The sequence below is a fragment of the Macaca fascicularis genome, chromosome 6, assembly GCF_037993035.2.
Source record: "Macaca fascicularis isolate 582-1 chromosome 6, T2T-MFA8v1.1".
Taxonomy (NCBI): Eukaryota; Metazoa; Chordata; class Mammalia; order Primates; family Cercopithecidae; genus Macaca; species Macaca fascicularis.
Window position 1 is genome coordinate 95267150 of NC_088380.1, and position 23021 is coordinate 95290170.

The 23021-nt window shown below is 42.3% G+C and overlaps 1 non-coding gene across 1 annotated transcript; it reads left to right on the forward strand.

Annotated features, from left to right (window-relative positions):
- Window positions 1–289: 289 nt before the first annotated feature.
- On the forward strand, window positions 290–430 carry LOC123574334 (U4 spliceosomal RNA). Its single transcript, XR_006699203.2, has one exon. It is a non-coding gene; the product is annotated as a U4 spliceosomal RNA (small nuclear RNA).
- The last annotated feature ends 22591 nt before the right edge of the window (window positions 431–23021 follow it).

Genomic DNA, 23021 nt, shown 5'->3' on the forward strand with positions numbered 1-23021 from the left:
TTGTGGCAGAGGAGAAACAGTTTGTGGTTTTGACTTTGGTCAAAATCCATTAACGCATTCTGTTTAAGTGTGGAGTCCTTATCATGGCATTAATGATTCCCTGTAATCTCAAAATCAGTTACCATTTTGGATTTACTTTCCTGATATGCCCCCTACACTCCAGTGAAATGAAACCATATCCACCATGCAGCCATTGATGCAAGCATGTCAAGAGAGGGAGACTTATAAGAGCAAGCAGTAAGGATTCTGAGAAGCTGATATACCTTGGTCAAATTCAATTCTATCAGAAAGCTTTGAGCAGTGGAAGTATGGTAGCCAATGCAGTTTATCCAAGGTGCGATTATTATTAATTGAAAACTGTTCCCAATACTTCACTGTAATGACCTGCAATATAGTCAGCACTGGCAATTTTTTGTTTGTTTGTTTAAGAAATGGTCTCACTCTGTCACCCAGGCTGGAGTGCAGTGGTACAATCACAGCTCACCACAGCCTCAACCTACCAGGCTCAGGTGATCCTCCCACCTCAGCCTCCCAAGTAGCTGGGACTACAAGCACCTAACACCACGCCCGAATAATTTTCATATTTTTTGTAGAGATTGGGTTTACCATGTAGCCCAGGCTGGTCACGAACTCCTGGGCTCAAGCGATCCTCCCACTTTGGCCTCCCAAAGTGCTAGGACTACAGGTATGAGCCATTGAGCCTGGACTCCAGCATTGGCAAATTTTGACCATCTCTACAGAGACTGAATAATAAATAAATAAATGCTAAATTTTATCAGGAGAACTCAAAGCACACACAATTAGCGTTAGTCAATATGAAAGCTTTAGGCTAAAATTATTTCTTGGCTTGCAGAAAAAAGATCGCATTTAGCCTGGCAAAACAATGACTCTGTTTCTATTATGCCAATTAGACCCTTAGTAAACTAGCTCTAATGAGGAAGTTTGGAGCACCTTTTATTAATCTTAATATTGCAATTATCATGAAAACCATTTGGAGACAATATAAAGAAGATTATTGGGGCTAGGTGCAGTAACTCATGCCTGTAATCCCAGCATTCGAGGAGGCCTAGTCGAGAAGATCGCTTGAGCCCAGGAGTTCAAGACCAGCCTGGGCAACATGATAAGTCCCCATATTTACAAAAGAATAAGTAAATAGGCCAGGTGAAGTGGCTCACGCCTGTAATTCCAGCACTTTGGGAGGCCGAGGCAGGCGGATCACGTGAGGTCAGGAGTTCGAGGCCAGCCTAGCCAACATGGGGAAACCCCGTCTCTACTAAAAATACAAAAATTAGCCAGGTGTGGTGGCATGCACCTGAAATCCCAGCTACTCAGGAGGTTGAGGTGGGAGAATCGCTTGAACCCAGGAGGTGAAGGTTACATTGAGCCAAGATTGAGCCACTGCACTCCATCCTGGGAGACTCCATCTTTTAAAAAAAAAAAAAAAGTAAATAAAATTAGCTGGGCTTGGCGGTGTGCCCCTGTGGTTCCAGCTATTTGGGAGGCTAAGACAGGAGGATTGCTTGAGCCCAGGAGGTCAAGCCTGTGGTTAGCCATGTTTGTGCCATTGCACTTCAGCCTTGGCAACAGAGCAAGACCCTATCTCAAAAAAAGAAATAAAAGGTTTAAAAGATTATTGTTGTCTTTCTGTAGCATGATAATAGAGAGTCTCTCATTTTCACCCACTGGCAATTTGGGTAGTTAGAAAGGAAAAATGACTCAACTTGAAATATAGGGCTAGCTGGATGCAGTGGTGCATGTCTGTAGTTCCAGCTACTAAAGAGGCTGAGGCAGGAGGCTAGCTTGTGTGCAGAAGTTCAAGGCTGTAATGTGCCATAATTGCACCTGTGAATAGCCACTGCACTCCAGCCTGGGCAACATAGTGAGACCCTCCATCTCTAAAATAAATAAATAAGTAAATACATGTAAAAAATATATAGGACAATAATGGTAAAATCCATTGAAACAAACTGAAAAGAGCTTCATTATATTTCAAGAGTGCGTATTTTATTTATCATGAATGCAGACTACTATTTCAGGTGTCTTAGTGTGGGAGCAGTATGTATTCTCTCCACCAGTATCTTTGTTGCTTAGGTTTCTTTGTAAGCAACAGAAATGAACTGAGGCTAGCTCTGGGCCCATTAAAAATAATTTAAAATAAATTATAACTAACTAAAAATAACAATATACAAATTAAACATTGACACTTAATTTTTTAAATAAAATAACATTTGGAAAGATACTAGGTAGCATTTCAAACAAAAGAAAATAGCTAAACAATGGAGACTAGGTGGGCAGATCATCGGATCTCAGGAGTTCGAGACCAGCCTGGCAAACATGGTGAAACCCCATCTCTTCTAAAAATACAAAACTTAACCGGGCATGGTGGCGGGCACCTGTAGTCTCAGCTACTTGGGAGGCTGAGGCAGGAGAATCACTCGAACCCTAGAGGCAGAGGTTGTCACTCTACCCTGGGTGACAGAGTAAGACTCTGTCTAAAAAAAAAAGAACCAAAACAAAAAAACAACGGGGACTTGTGGAGGATAGCAATTAGGGTTGCTCTCAGATTCTCAGTGGTAAAACAAACAAAATATCTGGTTTGTGTCTCTGATCACTACCACTAAAATGACTCAGCTTCAAACACCTTCTTCATTTTTGAGACTATACTCCATATTTAGATGCCTAGGACATAAATAGCCCTGTGTTTCAACCTTGGGGGAAGGGACAAGAAGGCAAGCACTGTGGCTGAGAGTCCTACATAGAAATGTTGGCCAGGATGACTTGAGGCTTCTCAAAGGAAAGAGGGAGAATTAATGCAGGGCAGACAAAAAGAGATTCCTACTACAAACTGTAAAGGGCTTTTAAAAATACATTATTACCTTGAAGCTGCCCCTCTGGTCCTACTCTTATCCTTTCCCGGGATTATAAGGATTCCTTTCTCTTTCTTGCCCTGGTCCTACGATATTTTTAGTTTACCTGTTAATGTGATTATAATTTTAGCTATAATTATTTTTTTCACTTTTTCTTCTTTTTCTTGAGAAAGAGTCTTGCTCTGTCACTCAGGCTGGAGTGCAGTGGCGCAATCTCAGCTCACTGCAAACTCCACCTCCTGGGTTCAAGCAATTCCCCCTGCCTCAGCCTCCCGAGTAGCTGGGATTACAGGCATGAGCCACCATGCCCGGCTTTTTCCCTTTTTTTTTAGAGCTTACTTTCTATGGTCAAACTAATCCTTTGTGGTAGAAGTTTGTCTTGCCTTGTACCATACATATTTAAACATGTGCGATTTTGTATGTTTGTCCAGAGGTATGCCATAGCTTTGACTATTATTATTAATAACTACTGAGTTCTTTCTTTCAACTCAGCATCATGTTATAAGAGATGCTAAATTGCCCTTGAGGCCAGGCACAGTGGATCACACCTGTAATCCCGGCACTTTGGGAGGCTGAAGCAGATGGATCACTTGAGGTCAGGAGTTCGAGATCAGCCTGGCAAACATGGTGAAATCCCGTCTTTACTAAAAATACAAAAAAAGAAAAAAAAAATTAGCCAGGCACGGTGGCATGCACCTGTAATCCCAGCTATCTGGGAAGGTGAAGCAGGAGAATCACTGGAACTCAGGAGGCAGAGGTTGCAGTGAGTCGAGATAGTGCCACTGCACTCCAGCCTGGGCAACAGAGTGAGACTCTGTCTCAAAAATAAATAAATAAATAAAATTTAAAAATAAAATACGATCAGGTTATTTTAAAATAATGCTTATTTTTTAAGTTTTTTTTTTCACATAATGCATTTCCACTTATTGATAATAAAATCTCCACATCTCCCTATTATGGGATAAATTGGGTCCCCCAAAATAATTTATTGAAATCCTATACCCCAGTACCTGTTCAGGTGACCTTATTTGAAAATAGAACCTTTGCAGATATAATCAATTTACAACGTATTCACTGGGCCCTAATCCAACATAAGAAGACAACATAAAAGACAGACACTCAGGGAAAATGCCATGTGACCACAGGAGCAAAGACTGAAGTAATACAGCTACAAACCCAGGAACTGCAAGTATCCATGGTCACCTCTGGAAGCTAGGAAGATACAAAGAAGGATTCTACCCAGAGTTTCAGAAGGAACATGGCTCTGCCGACTCCTTCACTTTGGACTTCTGGTTTCCAGAACTGTGAGAGAATACATTTCTATTGTTTTAATCACCCAGTTTGTGGGGTATTTTGTTATATCAGCCCTAGGAAAGTAATACATGTCCCCTCCACAACCAGACTTATTTCTTTTTTCCTCCTCCACCAGCCTTAGATTGTAACTCTTACAATTACTGTAAGACAGTGGTTCCTGAATTTTCACACACATCACCTGGGGGATCTTGCTAACATGCAGATGCTGATTCAGTAGTTATGGATGGGGTCTGAGAGTCTGTTCCCCAGTGATGCCCATGCGGCTGGACCAAGGACCAGGCTTGGAGAATCAAGGCTATAAAAAAGCCAGGCCCAGTGTGGGAGCTCACGCCTATAATCCCAGCACTTTGGGAGGCCAAGGCGGGTGGATCACTTGAGGTCAGGAGTTTGAGACAAGTCTGGTGAACATGATGAAATCCTTACTCTACTAAAAATACAAAAACTAGCTGGGCATCCCAGCTACTTGGGAGGCTGAGGCAGGAGAATCACTTGAATCCGGGAAGGAAGGCAGAGGTTGCAGTGAGCTGAGATCGTACCACTGCACTCCAGCCTGGGTGACAGAGTGAGACTCTGTCAAAATAAATAAATAAATAAATAAATAAATAAATAAATAAATAAAACTAGATTAAATTCTAAAAATTAGCTGGGCGTTGGCCGGGCATGGTGGCTTATGCCTGTAATCCCAGCACTTTGGGAAGCTGAGGTGGGCAGATCACGAGGTCAGGAGTTCAATACCAGCCTGGCCAACATAGTGAAACCCTGTCTCTACTAAAAAGACAAAAATTAGCAGGGCTTGGTGGTGTGTGCCTGTAGTCCCAGCTACTCAGGAGGTTGAGGGAAGAGAATCTCTTGAATCCAGGAGGCAGAGGTTGTGGTGAGCCGAGATCACACCACTGCACTCCTGCCTGGGCAACAAAGCGAGACTCCATCTCAAAAATAAAGAAGTAAATATATAAAAATTAGCTGGGCATGGTGGCGTGTGCGCCTGTAATTCCAGTTACTCTGGAGGCTGAGACAAGACAATCACTTAAACCTGGGAGGTGGAGGTTACAGTGAGCTGAAATCACACAACTGCACTCCAGCCTGGGCAACAGAGTGAAAAAAAAAAAGGTCAGCAAGGAGATGTCTTTGTAAGGCATGTTTCAGAGCTAGGCTTTTTGGCTTTTTGCCACAATGCTAACAGAGATTGAATGGAAAAACCCAGTGAAATGAAAAGAAAATAAGTATTCATGGAACTTGTGTCTTGTGCCTCTCCCCTAAAGAAGAAAGAAGAAGGAGGAGGAGGAGGAAGAAGAGGAGGAGGAGGAGGGGAGGAGGAGAGGGAGGGAAGGAAAAGAAAAGAAGTAAACAAAATATCCAAGGGGAAAACAATTACTTTTTTTTCTTTCTTTTAGAGACAGTGTCTTGCTATGTTGCCCAGGCTGGTCTTGAATACCTGGGCTCAAGCAATCCTGCCTCCCACCTTGGCCTTGCAAAGTGTTGGGATTGCGGACATGAGCCACCACACCTGATCTAAAAATTTCAAAATAGACTTGAAGATTATTGTCCAATCAACCCGCTCTCCCCACCTACACAAAAGATTTAGAATACAAATATTTCAACCTTGTTTTCTAAATAAGTGAATTTATGAATATAATAGTGAGCTGATATTTTATGTGGTCACTTTAAATTTTTATCTTTTTCCTTTTATCTCATCAGATTCCTTTTTAGCATAATTTTATTTTTAAAATGGTGATTTCAAAATGAAACACTGCAGACGGAGAGATGAATGAGCACCACAATGGAACAATATAGGCCAACTACCCTGGAGTTACTGATGTTACTACTTGGGAATAGTGGTGACTTTGAAAAAGTTCAAAGACTAACTTTGAAAGCATTTCAAAATGCCTATTTTTGGCTGAGTGTCGTGGCTCATGCCTGTAATTCCAGTACTTTGAGAGGCCTAGGTGGGCGGATCACTTGAGCTCAGAAATTTGAGACCAGCCTGGGGAACCTGGAAAAACCCCATTTCTATAAGAAATACAAAAATTAGCCAGGCGTGGCACGCGCCTGTAGCCCTGGCTACTTGGGAGGCTGAGGTGGGAGGATCACCTGAACCCTGGGAGGTTGGGGCTGCAGCAAGCAGTGATCACGCCACTGCACTTTAGCCTGAGCAGCAGGGTAAGACCATGTCGACAAAAAAAAAAAAAAAAAAGCCTATTTGGGGGGCTTTACCTTCAGAGATAGTGTCTTCAAGCCTGAGGGCTGGTCAAGGAATTAGAGTTTTTGTATAACTCTTTGGGTAATTCTGACACAAAGTCAGATTGAAGAAATATTACTCTGAAATAAAGAAAATTTATAGAAACTTGATTTTATTTTATAAACAAAGTTATAATTAAAAAAAAAAAAAAAAAGAGCTGGCCAGGTGTGGTGGTGTACCCTTGTAATCCCAGCACCTTGGGAGGCAGAGGCAGGTGGATCTTTTGAGCCCAGGAGTTCGAGACCAGCCTGGGCAACATGGTGAAACCCTGTCTCTTAAAAAAATACAAAAATTATTCAGGCATGGTGGCACACACCTGTAACCACAGCCACTGAGGAGGCTGAGGTGGGACTATCACCTGATCCTGGGGAGGGTGAGGCTGAAGTGAGCCGAGATCCCACCGCTTCACTTTAGCCTGGGCGAGAGAGACCATGTCTCAAAATAAGTAAATTAAAAAAAAAAAAAGGAAGAAAGAGAAAAAGAAAGAGCCAAGTGGTGGTGCACGCTTGTAGTCCTAACTACTGGAGAGGCTGAGGTGGAAGGGTTCCTTGAGCCCAGGATTTCGAGGCCAGCCTGGGCAACGCAGAAAGACCCTCTGTGTCTTTAAAGAAAAAAAAAAAAAAAAGAAAGAAAATTTGTCTATATTAATATACAGTTAAAGCAAACAATATAATATATAAAACCAAATTTGGAAATATTTTTTCCTTCCATCAAAACTTAAACATCAATTTTAGAACACAGTGTTCTATATTGTAAGGAGTCCTAGAGTCTACCCAGTATAATGTCTCACACCCTCCCCCTCTTGCTAGTAGTCTTCAAACCTAAATATACCTAAGAATCACTGATAGGTAGTTGGTTAACACGATGGATTATTTCTAGGCCCCGCCCTCAGACAGGTGCCTCCATGCCTCCACCCCGCCAGAACATTCCGAGTCTGTAATTTGAGGTGAGCTTCAAGAATCTGCATTTTTACCGCGGCGCTTTTGATGCAGGCGGTCCATGGTAAAGTTGGAGAAATGGTGCCCTACTGCCGCGTTGCAGATTGAACTCTGGGGAAGAACAAATGAGCACGACAGCTCCTGAATACAGGTTTCATCTAAATCTTTCTCAGGAACTTTCAAAGGGGAGTGGCTGACAGAAAATGAGCATGGTATCTAATCAGCAAGTGGGATGGCAGATAAGAACGCCTTTATGAAGGCCCCAGTTTTTACAGTAAGTCCCTCACTGCCTGCACACGCCGATGCCAAGTTTCAACCTGATTTGCGTCACCACAATTGTGGGTTTGCGCCAACGTTAGTTATCAAGCCTGGTGAGAGGATAAATTCACAAAATGAGGGACAAAAATAAGACGAGAGCTGGGCACAACGGAAGTGAAACCTGGGTGGAGGTCACCTCGAAGTCACAGTGGAAGGACGATGTCAGGGATTTGTCCCAACACCCTTTTGATGAAAGAATTTGATTAGTGGACTATTGCACTCTTACAGGCAAAGAAAACAGAGCACGGCAGTGCCCCGCTCGGTAGGGATTCAAAAGCAGTGAAAGCTGGCTAGCTCTGTTTAAAGCGACAGGACTGCTCTGCTGTGCAGAAAAGACTAAGGAGGCAGCGGTATCTGCGAAGTCCTGCGAGCTCCCGGCGACAGGAGGAGCGCGAGCAGCTGACTGGGGAAATCCACTGGCAGCGAGTCCGATGAGTCAGCGCTGAGTCACGCTCGGCGCTACGTGCCGGCCTCGGCGGCCGCAGCCCGGGACCCGCAGCCGCGGAGTCAGCCGAGGTCCGCCGCTTCCTGGAAGACCCTCCCTGCGCCTGAGGGAGGGGGCGGCGTCGCCTCCTCGCGCCGCCAAGGCCCCCTGCAGTCACACACTCGCCCGCACGCACGACCTCCTCGCTCCATCCTGGGGACATCCAGGATTCACCCCGAGGGGAAGTGTCCCATGTGACAAATGGTTAGAGCTTGGGCGGATGCTTTCATCCCATGTGTTTCCTCAAAGCTGAGATTCCAGCGCTCTTGCTTTTTTCGTGTTGTTGTTAGGTTTTTAACTTTTTTTCCCTGTTTCCTGGCAGAGGATTAACACGCTGATCTTTTTATAGTTTCCAATGTTTTAAATGAAGCACAAGAAGAATAGATTAATAAAACGTGTTGAAACTTATGCATGAAATCGTCACACTGCTCTGGGGTCTAAAATGACTAGAAAGTGGCTGCAGTAGAAGCTTTGAATGTTGGGTAACTGGGAAGGATAAACTCGGTTTTGATGTGCCCTTTGTTCATGAAAAGCAAATCTTTGCTATTTGTCCAACCACCTTTATAATAATTAAATTTGTCTAAAGACTGGAGACGTATTTGGTAATAATTAGATATGGAGTCACCAAAGAACAGGGTAGCCATTCCTTTTGTGTTTTCTATGCCTTAACTAACATTCTGTTGTCCTGATGTGCAAATGATACATTGTTGGTTTTAAAAAGTATTATGGCAATGTTTATATCCATGCTGAGAGTTAATAGCAGGTATTGTGTCATCAAGTGCAGCTAGTCAGTGAGATAGTCCTGCTACAGGTGGGGTAATTATTATTTAGGGACAATTTGAGGCTGTTTTTCAAGACAGACTGAGTCTTTAGAAGTTTTGCCAGCTGTTACCGGTGGTTCTGCTTCATTGGGAGAATTATTTCCCTCCTTATCCCTGTGTGCTTGTGAAATGATGCAAAACAATAGAGAGTTCGTGTAGTTTGACTGCTTTTCTTGCAGGGAAGGAGACTGAAGTAATTAGAGGTTGAACTGACTCACCAAGGTTACTGGAGAAGCATGACTACCCAATTTTGTAAAGGAGAGAAAAGCTGCCAAACAAATACAAATAGGAAACATGAAAATACAAGAGATGATCAGAACCCAGGAAAGCAAAATGAGTAATATGGACCAGAAATGGAATCTCATATACTTGAACTAGTTGTAATGGGAGGTATACTTAATGTGCTAGCCTTAAAAAAAAAAAAAAATCAAATTATTGCATAACAATTTAAAATTTTAAGTAATTACATACATTATTTGATGTTTTAAAAACTGTGCCTGATTCTGATTCATTATTCTTAGCATATCCATATTGATATTGCCTTGGCATTTACCAGTCAGACTTCAGTTCGAAACCCAAGTTCATCTTACAACAGTGTGAACTTGGGCTTGATACTTAGCTTCTCTAAGCCTATAATGTAGATTATCACCATTTCACCTGTTTACAAAGCAGGATTAAATGAGATGATGCCTATAAAAGGTTTAGCACATTTCCAGGCAAAAAATTTCTCAGTAAACGAAGCTTGTATTGTGTATCAGTATTATTGAACTTGACTAAACTATTGATCAGGTCACAAAGAGGTAGTACAGGTACTTTGTCCAGATCATAGAACTAAGAAAAGTTTTAGGAATGTACATCACAAATGTGGTGGTTCAGTGACTGGTATAGTTTGGCTCTGTGTCCCCACCCAAATCTCATCTTGATTTGTAATCCCCACGTGTCAAGGAAGGGACCTGTAATCCCCTTGTATTGAGGGAGGGAGGTGATTGGACGGTGGAGTCAGTTGCCCCCATGCTGTTCTGGTGATAGTGAGTGAGTCTCATGAGATCTGGTGGTTTTATAAGTGTTTGGTAGTTCCTCCTTCATTCTTCTCTTTTGTTCCACTTTCTGAAGAAGGTGCTTGCTTCCCCTTCACTTTCTGCCATGATTGTAAGTTTCCTGAGGCCCCCCCAGCCATGTGAAACTGCGAGTCAATTAAACCTCTTTTTTTCCTTATAAATTACTCGGTCTCAACTATTTCTTTGTAGCAGTGTGAAACCAGACTAATACAGTGACCTTGGGCAAGATCCTTGGACAAGAGTCTAAAACACCCGAGCAAGCACTTAATGTTCTTTGATTATGAGAGGAGAGATGAAAGAAATAAAGGAAATCTAAATAAAATGAATGCCCTACAATCATCAGTTGGCCAGAAAAGTGGTAGGTGATGCAAAACAACCAGGCAAGAACCCTTTTCTCCCATCCTCAGAGAGAGTTCCTTGACAAAGTAGCATAGCAGTCACGGGGCAGAGAGGATGTACCATGGTACTATTGCCCTTTAAATTATAGATCAATCCCTTTGCCATACAGAAATGCATTATTTAGCTGAGACAGAAATTTTGTTCTGTCCAGATATAAGGCTGATGAGCTTAGCTGTTGATAGAAGTTAGTGACCAATCTCCCATCAACTTCCCCAAGCAGCTCATAAAAAGTAAGTCACTAAGTCATTTTCTTTTTTCTTTTCTTTTTCTTTCCTTTTTTTTTTTTTTTGAGATGGGGTCTTGCTCTGTTGTCCAGGCTGGAGTGCAGTGACACAATCTCAGCTCACTGCAACCTCTGCCTCCTGGGCTCAAGTAACTATCCTGCCTCAACCTCCCAAGTAGCTAGGACTACAGGCACACACCACCACGCCCAGCTAATTTTTTGTATTTTTAGTAGAGGTGGGGTTTCACCATATTGGCCAGGCTGGGATCTCAAGCATCTGCCTGCCTCCACCTCCCGAAGTGCTGGGATTACAGGTGTGAGCCACCGCACCCAGTGATAAGTCACTTTCTCAAAATAGTATTTGTCTTAGTCAGCTCGGGCTGCCATAACAAAGTACCATAGACTGTGTAGCTTAAGCAATGGAAATATACTTCTCACAGTTCTGGAGACTGGAAAGATCAGGGTGCCAGCAAGGAAGGTTTTATTCTGAAGCCTCTTCTCTTTGCTTGCAGGTGGATGCTCAAATGACCTCTTCTTTGTGCATACACAGGGTGGTGAGGAGAGAGAGAAGGGGTGGCTTTTAGGCTTCAATATATGAATTTTAACAGTGTTAAAAGACAAAATTACAACAAATTTAAAGATCAAACTGGCTTTTATTTGGGATTCTAGAATCAGACTGCATTTTATTCTATAAAATAGTGAGTGCTCTACTGGGTTTAGCAAAACAGTTACTTTTTTGTTTTTTGCTTTTTTTGAGACAGGGTCTCACTCTTGTCCAGGCTTGAGTACGGTGGCATGAGCAGCGCTTACTGCAGCAGTTTTTATATGAGAACAAGGAAACAAATATAGAAAAAAGCAGAATGGTTAACATCAGGTTACTTCAGGTTACTTTTCTTATAAGGTTTAAAGCAGAAGGGACTTCCTTATTAGGGTGACTCAAGTTGACTGGGTCTTTTCCAAGTGATGGCTGTGAGTGAACCTCTTGTTTTCGAGAAAAACTGGTGTGTTTGGGGATTTATCTGCTTCCTTAAAGTTTTAGCTTGATTATGTGATTTGGTCTATTGTTTCCTACTATGGGACCTCAGTCCAAAATAATGGCCTCCCATAAATTTTATTTACCAGGAGGGACATGACTCAGAACACAGCAATTTCTTTTTATTCTTTCTCTTATTTTTTTTCTCTCTTTTCTTTTTCATTCTCTAATGTGCTTCAAAGAAAGGGATTTCAGCTGGCACAGAGGCTCATGCCTGTAATCCCAACACTTCGGAAGGACAGGGCGGGAGAATCTCCTGGGGTCAGGAAGTCGAGGCTTCAGTGAGCTATGATAGCACCACAGCATACCAGCCTGGATGACAGAGTGAGACCCTGACTCAAAACAAGACAAAACAAAACAAAACAATACCAAAAACCCCCCAAAACAAAGGAAGATATTTGTTTCAAAATTACCCCCACCAAAAGAACACAACTCCTTTGCAAATGAAACAACAGACTCCATACATGATGATGATTCCATAAGATTATGATGCAGCTGAAAATTTTCTAGTGACATCATAGTCATTGTAAGGTTGTAGCACGATGTGTTACCTTTTCTATGTCTAGATATGTTTAGAGACGCAAACACAACTGTGTTACAATTGCCTATAGTATTCAGTACAGTAACATGCTGTACAGCTTTGTAGCCTAGGAGCAATAGGCTATGTAAACCAAAAAGTGTCTGAGACAAATCTCATCAATTTAGAGGCTTATTTTGCTCAGATTGAGGACACACCAGGAAAAAGAGACACAAATTACACTAGAATCTGTGGACTATGTTTTTTCCGAAGAGTCTTGAGGACTTCAGTTTTTAAAGGGGAAAGAGCAGGCAGGTGAGGAAAGAGGAACAGTCAATTATATATTCCTCTCACAAAGTAAATCTGCATTTTACATAGTATAAACATGGAGTAGAGAAAGAAGTTGTATTAGTCCGTTTTCACGCGGCTGATAAAGACATACCTGAGACTGGGTAATTTATACAGGAAAAAGAGTTTAATGAACTTACAGTTCTACAATGGCTGGGGAAAGTCTCACAATCATGGCAGAAGGCAAAGAGGAGCAAGTCATGTCTTACATGGATGGCAGCAGGCATATAAAGGAGATTTTGCAGGGAAACTCCCTCTTCTAAAACTGTCAGATCTCATGAGACTTATTTGCCATCACGAGAGCAGCATGGGAAAGACCTGCCCCCATGATTCAATTACCTCCTACAGGGTCCTTCCCAGAACAGGTAGGAATTCAAGATGAAATTTGGGTGGGGACACAGCCAGACCATATCAGAAGTCAAACATGCATTTGTCTCAGGGTGAGCAGAGGGATGATTTCTAATCTTGTCTTTGTCCAGTACCTGTGAAGATAAACTGTTCATCTACATTATCAGGATGTGATTCCACAGAACTCTGTTTTAGGGTAAAGACTTGGGCCCACAAAGAATTTCCTTGTGTGCAATCTGTGAGGGAGGTCACATGGGGAGATATGAGGCCCCTGTGCTGCAGCTATCTGTTTTGGAGCAAAAGGAAGGCAGTTTTTGCATGACTCATTTCCCAAGCTTAACTTTTCCCTTTGGCATAGTGAGTTTAGTGTTCCAAGATTTTATTTTCCTTTCACAGCTATACTATACAGCCTAGGTGTGTAGTAGGCTATACTATCTAGGTCTGTCTAAATACTCTGTGATGTTCACACAATGACAAAATCACCTATGGATTTGTTTCTCAGAATGTATCTCCATCGTTAAGCAACGCATGACTGTATTGACAGACTCAGAATTATTTCCTTTCATAAATTCATTCAGTAATCTCTGCAATTTTCAGTACTAAATTGTGGGACACTTAATGGTGACCATCTTTGCCTCTGTACTTTTGCACTAGTTCAAGGCACATGATGTCTTCCCTTCTCCTCTCTCTGTATTCAAATCCAACTCAGCCTTAGTGCACAGATAAAACTCCTACTTTCTCTTTGAAGCCTGATCACTAACACTTCAAGCCAAATGGATCTCACCCTCTGCAGGACCTTGTGGCATACGTTGCTGTTCATGTATTATCCTTTTGACATTTGAACTTCTACCATGTCAAGTGGCTATGTCAGTGGTTTACATGTCTCATAAATATCTATATAAATGTCTCTCCAACTAAACTGTAAGCACTCTTGAGACAAGAGACAAATTCTTACATGCATGTTATAGTATCCACAGTAGGTAGCAACATTCTCTGAACATTGGCGCTCAATAAATAGCAATTCAATCTTTGGCATTTTTCGATGGATACAGAAACTTTGTGATTATGAAGTTTAATATTTCATATATTTAGTAAGTAGGAGAACGGATCAGAAAGATACCTATTCCAGACCATAGATCTCATAAAATCTTTGGGAATGTTCATCACAGGCATGCTAATTCAGTGACTGTGGGCGAGATCCTTAGCTGCTGGGGCTCCGTTTCTCTTTTTGAAAAGTAATAGGAGTTGGTGCAGGGAAGGGGTAGGGACACACACACACACACACACACAGAAAAGAAAAATAAAAGGGTTTATACTTTGTGATCCCAAAAGTTCTTTCCAGATTTGTTTTAAAAACACAGCTTAATGAATATTGTTATGAGCCAGATAGATGCTAAACACTTGGTCAACATTTTAAAATCTGATCCTGTAAATACAACTTTGTGAGGTGAGGTAGTATCATTCCTATTCTCACAGATAAGGTAACTGAGAAATAAGAAGTTTAAGGAACTTTCCCAAGGACACTCAACTAATAAGCAGCAGAAAAGAACTGGATTGGAATCCAGGCCTGTCCAACTGCAAAGCCTGAGATCTTATGCTATTCTGCTTCATTTCTGCACTCTTCATTTTTATAGAGAGACTGTAGCTGAGAAAAGTTAAATATTTCACCCAGAATTTCACATCTAGGAATTGGTAGAGGTAGGACTGGATTCCAAGACTAGCTTTCTTTCCCCTATCATATGCTTCAGGTATCTATTTTATCAATAAAAATTCAGAAGGGGATTGTTTCAGTTGATTTCAGCGAGTTAATTGGTATTGAGTATAATTCAACAGTGAATGTAGTTGATTGTGTTTGTTGAATAAATAAATGAGTTTATTTTCTAGTTTAGAAAACTTTTCTGTCTGGGCACAGTGGCTAATGCCTGCAATACCAGCACTATGGGAGGCTGAGGTGGAAGAATTCCTTAAGACCAGGAGTTGGAGGCCAGCCTGGGCAACATGGCAAAACTCCATCTCTACAAAAAATACAAAAATTAACCAGGTGTGGTGGTGCATGCCTGTAGTCCCAGCTACTCGGGAGGCTGAAGTGCAAGGATGGCTTGAGCTCAGTAGGTCGAGGCTGCAGTGAGCCATAAATGTACCTGGGCAACAGAGCACTCCAGCCTGGGCAACAGAGTGAGACCCTGTCTTTAAAAAAAAAAAAAAAGAAAAGAAAAAAGAAAAATTTTCTGACGTACCTCTGTGCTTCACCAATTCTAAGCAAAAGTCGGTAAGAAGGTTGTTAAGGATTTCAATAACATAAATGTAGGAACACGCCAGGGTGTGAGGGGTGGCAGTCACTATAATATATGAAACAGCCTTTATAGGGATGTTATTGAGAAAAGTAGAAGAATATAAAATATATTCCCTTTTAATCAAATCCAAAAGAAATAATGACACAATTCACATCATTGCTGTCTCCAAGGAAGAATAAACATAGCTGCCTGTCTTAAGTTCAGATTACAATTTGAATCTTCACAGAAACCAGTTTTCCTCAGCGAAGAATCTATGTAAAAAAATCAACTACGTAAAATAATTGCCACGGCCTCCTGCCTACAGGAGTTTGTTTTCTACTTTAAGGAAAGTCAAGAGAGAAATTCGAGGGCTCCGTGGCACAATCTTTGCCTATGTTCTTTCCTTGAGTAAGCCCCAGAAATGTCCTTGTGGGGTACCTTGTGGAGCCAGGCAGGCCTTAACCCATTAGGTGATGAGGGCCTACCTGAGAGCCCGCAGTGGAAAAGAAAAAATATGGAAGGCCAGGATCTGTACTGGAAGGATGAGGACAGTGATGACCTAATTATTTGCCCCCAACCAAGATATTCTTAGATCTACTCTGGGATTTTCTACAGCCAGACCAGAGCATAAAGCTGGCATTCATCCCAGAAGAAAACTTAAGCAATTCCATGAACCCTGAGGAAACAAGTAATAGAAAAAAAAAAAAAAAAAAAAAGCCAGACTCTTTCCCATGTCTTCAAATGTCAGAGAGTTGCCTTAAAGTTACAGTGATTATTTACAACCTTGCCGTGTTTATTCCACGAGTGTACTAATATATGTTTTTGTTAAATATGATGGGGAGAATGATTCACTAACATTTCTAGGTAAGTTTTGAAGAATACAGGAACTTTTAGGTACTCTTAATACCATATGTACTTGCCAAGGAACAGTTCTTCTTATTATATTAATAATTATAAGAAAACACAGTATGCTTATTAATACTTGCCAAATGTTGATGTATATAGAGCTTTTCTTTTCAACAAGATAGTCAGATTACGTAAAACATCTGTGTGAACCAGGGCAGGCCTAATTCAGCTGACATTTGGCCATGTGCATCTGTCCTTTTTCATCTGGCTAAGCCTGCGCCTGCCTCTAAACTGCATGCCTTGTAGGAGAGAACCTCCTTTCAAATGGAAAAGGAGGATCTTTGTTTCAGGACCCAAGAATGAAAGACTCAGAGATCCAAATGAATTAAAGACCTATCTGGAATAAAATCTAGGAGTTGCCAGCCATGCTGGAAGGCACCTGTAGTCTCATCTACTCGAGAGACTGAGGACGGAGGATTGCGTGGGCCCAGTTCTGGGCTGTAATGCCTTATGTATGCCCATCAGTGTCGATGCTGGAGCTGGGGCCTACCAGGTGGCCTAAGAAGAAATGAACCCACCCAGATTGGAAACAGCAAGTAAAAAGTCCCATGCTAATCAGTAGTGGGATCATGCCTGTGAATAATCACTGCACTCCAGCCTGAGCAACATAGGGAGACCCATGTCTACAAAATAAAAAATAAAAATAAAAATCCAGAAGTCCACTGTTAAGATGCAGCTATCCAGACTTTACACTGCTGTAGGGAATGGCTGTAGTAAACAACACACTAAGCAGTTAATGATTTTATTCATATGATGAATCATTTACATTCCATTAACCATTATCTGAATAATGATAATCACAGCATTGCATAGTTTGCCCTTCAACCTGTATTTTTGTTGTTGTTGTTGTTGTTGTTTTGTGTATGTGTGTGTGTGTGTGTGTGTGTGTGCACGAAGTCAAGTCTCTCTATGTTGCCCAGGCTGGCCTTCAACTCCTGGCCTCAAGCCATCCTCCCATCTTGGCCTCCCAAGCGCTGGGATTACAGGTGTGAGCCACCATGTCTGGCCTCAACCTATAATCTTTAGCTTTTTATAATACCTCTTGAGGCAAACTATCACAGAATCATTATTCCCCTTATACAGATAGATGCCTGTTTTGTTTTTTTGTTTTTTTTTTTTTGGATGCTTTTTTGAGGCCACCCAGAAATCAGGAAAAGACTTTATGTCCTTCTTCCAGATACAGCATAGACCACTAGAGATTATTACTGAGTTTTTTATTGCCTGAGGATGGGGATACCTGTAGGCTTTTCACCTTGTTAGTATAGAGGGTGGAACTAGGATTGACAAACTACCATTAAGATGCTTAGGCCAGAAGCACCTTGGAGAATCACAAGGAAGTCCCAGAGACTTTGCTGTAGATACTGCTCTCGTATCAGAAATGTTCAAATATAATAACAGCTTGGTTACTATATAAGTGCTGTTGCATTAATAAACCCACCTCAGGACCAGACATCCTACAGGAGCCTTGGATGAAAGCCCTGCATGAAGCAGTGCTCTTCAATGGATGCCAGGTTAAGGACAAAGTATGCAGTGCCTCTGAAGACCTTGGCAAAGAGGAAAGAAACCTCCTTGAGCCCACCCATCCTGGTTTCACCTAAGTGATGAGAAGTGAGGCTGGCGAACAGACTTTCCTCATTTAAAATGTAAGTTTCTATTCTGGCTCAAAAGGAATTTTACCCCAGATTTCCCCAAATCTAGAGGTGCATATCCCTCCCTAAGGGCAAATTCTCAAAAATAAAGAATTAAACGTATAAACAAAAATATAAAAGGGGATACATCTTATACACAGACAATAAAGGCCTGTCATGAATGTTCCCTTAACCTCTGTGCATGTATAATATTAGTAGCTGAATGTGACATACCATAAGCACAACAGGTAATTATATCCTGCCAGTCAAAAGTTCAGCCTCACTGTCAAAATGAGCAAACATACAATTATAATAACAATTATTTACTATTCTATAATTATAATTATAGTAATCATGATCGTGATAAATAACATATATTAATGGCTTACTATGTGCCAGGTCGTTGGGTAAACTATGTATCTCATTTAATCTTTACAACTATCCTCTGAGGCACTATTCTTATGACCAGTTTACAAAAGCGGAATCTTGGATTAAGAAATTTGCCCAAAGCCATCCAGTTATTAAATGGATAAGCCAAGATTCAAGCTAGGTCTGTTTGCCTCCAGGGCTTACATTTCAAAAAGACACAGATGGCTGGGCACGGTGGCTCACGCCTGTAATCCCAGCATTTTGGGAGGCCGAGGCAGGCAGATCATGAGGTCAGGAATTCAAGACCAGTCTGACCCACATGGTGAAACCCCGTCTCTACTAAAAATACAAAAATTAGCCACGTGCAGTGGCACACACCTGTAATCCCAGCTACTCAGGAGGCTGAGGCAGGAGAATTGTTTGAACCCGGGAGGCAGAGATTGCAGTGAGCCCAGATTGCGCCACTGCACTCCAGCCTGGGCGACAGAGTAAGACTGCGTCTCAAACAAACAAACAAAAAAGACACAGACACACTTAGTCGTGCATGTACCTGTATGTATCTACACAGCAGGCAAGCAGGCATGGAAAGTCCCGACACAGACTCAGGTATCCTAGCATGTAGCTCTGTTTCTCTATCACTGACCTTAACCTAACTCTAGAGCCCAGTTTCCACTGCCAGTGGAAAACTGCATTTTACTGATTGAAAACTCATTCTATTTTGGGTAATTCTCACTTAACTCAGGATTACCCTTTCTCTGCCTTTTTCCATCCCCTCTTTGGGGTATGAGATAGGAGGGGGAAGAGGAGAGTGAGGATATGTATATCATCCTGATATCAGGTGGGAAGGGGCCCTTGGCCTTCCATCCTTCCCTATTCCTACTGGTCCCCTTTGAAGTTGAACCAAATCCACTTCATGTCACAGTCCATACACTGCAGAGGTAGATGTAACCTCCCTAGTCTACACCAAACTCCTTTGGGTCCCTTAGCTACTCCCAGCTACCCTGGTGCTCCTCTTAAGAACTGTGGGATCTGATGGATACCCTCCTGCCCTATGTAGGTGTTACTGGAAAGAGGTCCCCATCAAGACCTCAAGAGAGGGTTCTTGGACCTTGTGCAAGAAAGAACTGGGGGCAAGTCCACAGAGTAAAGTGAAAGGAAGTTCATTAAGAAAGTAAAGAAGGCGGGCGCGGTGGCTCAAGCCTGTAATCCCAGCACTTTGGGAGGCCGAGACGGGCGGATCACGAGGTCAGGAGATCGAGACCATCCTGGCTAACAGGGTGAAACCCCGTCTCTACTAAAAAATGCAAAAAAAAAAAACAAAAAAAAAAACTAGCTGGGCGAGGTGGCGGGCGCCTGCAGTCCCAGCTACACGGGAGGCTGAGGCAGGAGAATGGCGTAAACCTGGGAGGCGGAGCTTGCAGTGAGTTGAGATCCGGCCACTGCACTCCAGCCCCGGCGACAGAGCAAGACTCCATCTCAAAAAAAAAAAAAAAAAAAAAAAAAAAAAGTAAAGAAATAAAAGAATAAGCCGGGCACGGTGGCTCAAGCCTGTAATCCCAGCACTTTGGGAGGCTGAGACGGGCGGATCACAAGGTCAGGAGATCGAGACCATCCTGGCTAACACGGTGAAACCCCGTCTCTACTAAAAAATACAAAAAACTAGCCGGGCGAGGTGGCGGGCGCCTGTGGTCCCAGCTACTCCGGAGGCTGAGGCAGGAGAATGGCGTAAACCCGGGAGGCGGAGCTTGCAGTGAACTGAGATCCGGCCACTGCACTCCAGCCTGGGCGACAGAGCCAGACTCAGTCTCAAAAAAAAAAAAAAAAGAAATAAAAGAATAGCTACTCCATAGCCAGGCATGGGCTGCTCAGTTGCTTATACTTACTGTAACTTCTTGATTATATGCTAAACAAGGGATGGATTATTCATGAGTTTTCTGGGAAACGGGTGAGCAATTCCTGGAACTGAGGGCTCCTCCCCGTTTTAGACCATATATGGTAAATGCCATGGCATTTGTAAACTGTCATGGCGCTGGTGGGAGTGTCTTTTAGCATGCTAATACATTATAGTTAATTTATAATGAGCAATGAGGACGACCACAGATCACTTTTGTTGCCATCTTTGTTTTGGTGGGATTTAGCCGGCTTCTTTACCGCATGCCGTTTTATCAACAAGGTCTTTATGACCTCCTATCTCATACTGTGTCTTAAAATGCCTAACTTACTGGGAATGCAGCCCAGCAGCTCTCAGCCTTATTTTACCCAGCCCCTATTCAAGATGGAGTTGCTATGGTTTAAACGCCTCCGCCTCTGACATAGGGGTGAGGCTCCTCTCAGTTCCACCCACTCAGGTCTTTCCTCATCCACTGTGCTGGACAAGGCATTTCTCTGAAAGACTCGCAGTTTCCTCTGGCTATACAATGAGAATAGGACAAAACTCCCCATATTCTCCATCTTCTTAAAGCTTTTTGGGGTTCCTGCTGCCCATCTCTGGGATGCAAGCAGCATGTAGACACTAATCAGGTCTCTTTTAATCCCTCCCTCCTTTAAGCTGGAGAAACTTTTATCTCCCTTTTTAGTGGTGAAAAAACCAGCCATTTTACCTACACTATGATAGAAACTCTGGTGTTCTGCCTGTTTCAGGTTCTTCTTAGTTTTATGCAGCTTTAAAACCCTTTCTTCTCTTCTAAGTGTTGACTTTCAAGATGATTTTCTTTAGCCTTCAGAAAAGCTACTGAGTGCTTTGATTTACTTCTTTAGTTAGCCTGTATCCTCTTCCTTTCTGGAGCCATATTTTCTGTTAATCTACTGGTCCATGTGAGTAACAAAAGAAATGTAGGAAAGTAAAACCTAAGACATTATCCCAAAATAGTAATTCACAATACTTCTGTACAGAGACATGTGTATTTATGAGTATGAACTATAATTTTTTATAATTGTCTTCTATGAGAGCAGTGTTTTAACCTCAACTTTCCTCATCAATATGAGTTCTAAAGTCACTTTTCATCAATAGTCAAGATACATCATCTGCTGATGAAATGGAATTAACGTGTTGGAGGATGTTATAATTTTATGACTTGCAGTTACACTTTCTTTAGCAGAAAAGCAATTAAGATGTGTGAAAAGCACTTCTTTGTGTGTGTGAACAACTAATCAGACTACCATTTTTCACACACATCATAATTGCCTTTTGTGCTAACAGCAGTGCAAATGTGAACCACAAAATTTTATCCGCTGGGAAGTTTCATTGCAATTTCATTGCAGTTAAATCATTGAAATCTTCAGCTGGATCATTTATTACAAATTTATTCACTAGCTGGTTAAAAATCAATCTGACATTGGACTATGCTAGGCCCTGAAACCCAAGCACCTATGTCTTGGCTATATGACTTGTATTTGAAAACTACAAGTTGGTTGTGTCAGTGGCCAGACCCCTGCTGCATTGCCTGAATGCCACCGAAAGCTCTCCTGTCATGAGGTCACACAGAGCCACAGCATGGGGCAAGCAAGACTCAGAGGGAGGGGAGGGAGGTAAATTTACATCTGGCATCTCATCCAACTGTCATCTGCACACACATTTTGACAGGTAAAGAGAACATTGAAATCTCATTTTTGTAAAAACAAAACAAAACCAAAAAAAAAAAAAAAACCCAAAAAACCCATAGACATACCTACATACATAATATTTGCACGTATTTAGAAAAAGTCCAAAAAAACACATTGAAATATTCATAGTAGATCAGATATGGTGGCTCATGCCTATAATCCCAGCACTTTGGGAGGCAGAGGGGGGTGGATTGCTTGAGCCCAGAAGTTTGAGACCAGCCTAGGCAACATAGTAAGCCCCCGTTTCTACAAAAATTTAAAAAAATTGCTGGGCGCAGCAGCACAGGCCTGTCCCAGCTACTTGGGAAGCTGAGGTGGGAGGATCACTTAGCCGAGGAGGTCTAGGCTGCAGTGAGCCATTATCATGCCACTGCTCTCCAGCCTGGGCAACAGAGCAAGACCTGGTCTCTTAAAAAACAAAAAATTCACTGTAATATTTCCTTCAGAGAGGGAAGGTGAAACGATTGGTGAGGTAAACTTTGTCTTCATTTTTACAACTCAGTTTTTTTCCCCCGTAAGTATAGTCTGTGGTATACTTACCACAGTATACTTACCAAGTATAGCTGGGTGCAGTAGCTCATGCCTCTAATCCCAGCACTTTGGGAGGCCAAGGTGGGTGGATCACCTGAGGTCAGGAGTTCGAGACCAGCCTGACCAACATGGTGAAACCCCCGTCTCTACTAAAAATACAAAAATTAGCTGAGTGTGGTGGAGCGTGCTTGTAATCCCAGCTGCTTGGGAGGCTGAGGCATGAGACTCGCTTGAACATGGGAGGTACAGGTTGCAGTGCACCAAGATCACACCACTGCACTCCAGCCTGGGCGACAAAGTGAGATGTCATATCAAAAACAAACAAAAAAAGAAATCTATATGGTCTTTGTCTCTGATTCCTGTCACAGAGGTCCTGAAACACTTGGAATTTGTGGAGTGACAAGAGTACCTTTTTGTTATTTGCAACATGCAGCTTTGATAACACCTGAGTTCATGCTAATGAGGTTAATTAGGGTGGGGCCCCTCGGGCAGTCTCAGGATGGGGGTGGTCAGCAGAAAGACCTAGTGATTAGAGGTTTGGAAGCTCCAACCTCCAGGAAAGTCGGGGAGAGGCTGGAGATAAAGTTCTATTAATATAAAACTTTTTTTTTTTCTTAAGAGATGCTCTGAGACCAAGCGTGGTGGCTCGCATCTGTAACCCCAGCACTTTGGGAGGCCGAGGCAGTTGGATCAAGAGGTCAGGAGATCAAGACTATCATGGCTAATGCGGTGAAACACCATCTCTACTAAAAGTACAAAAAATTAGCCGGGCATGGTGGCAGGTGCCTGTAGTCCCAGTTACTC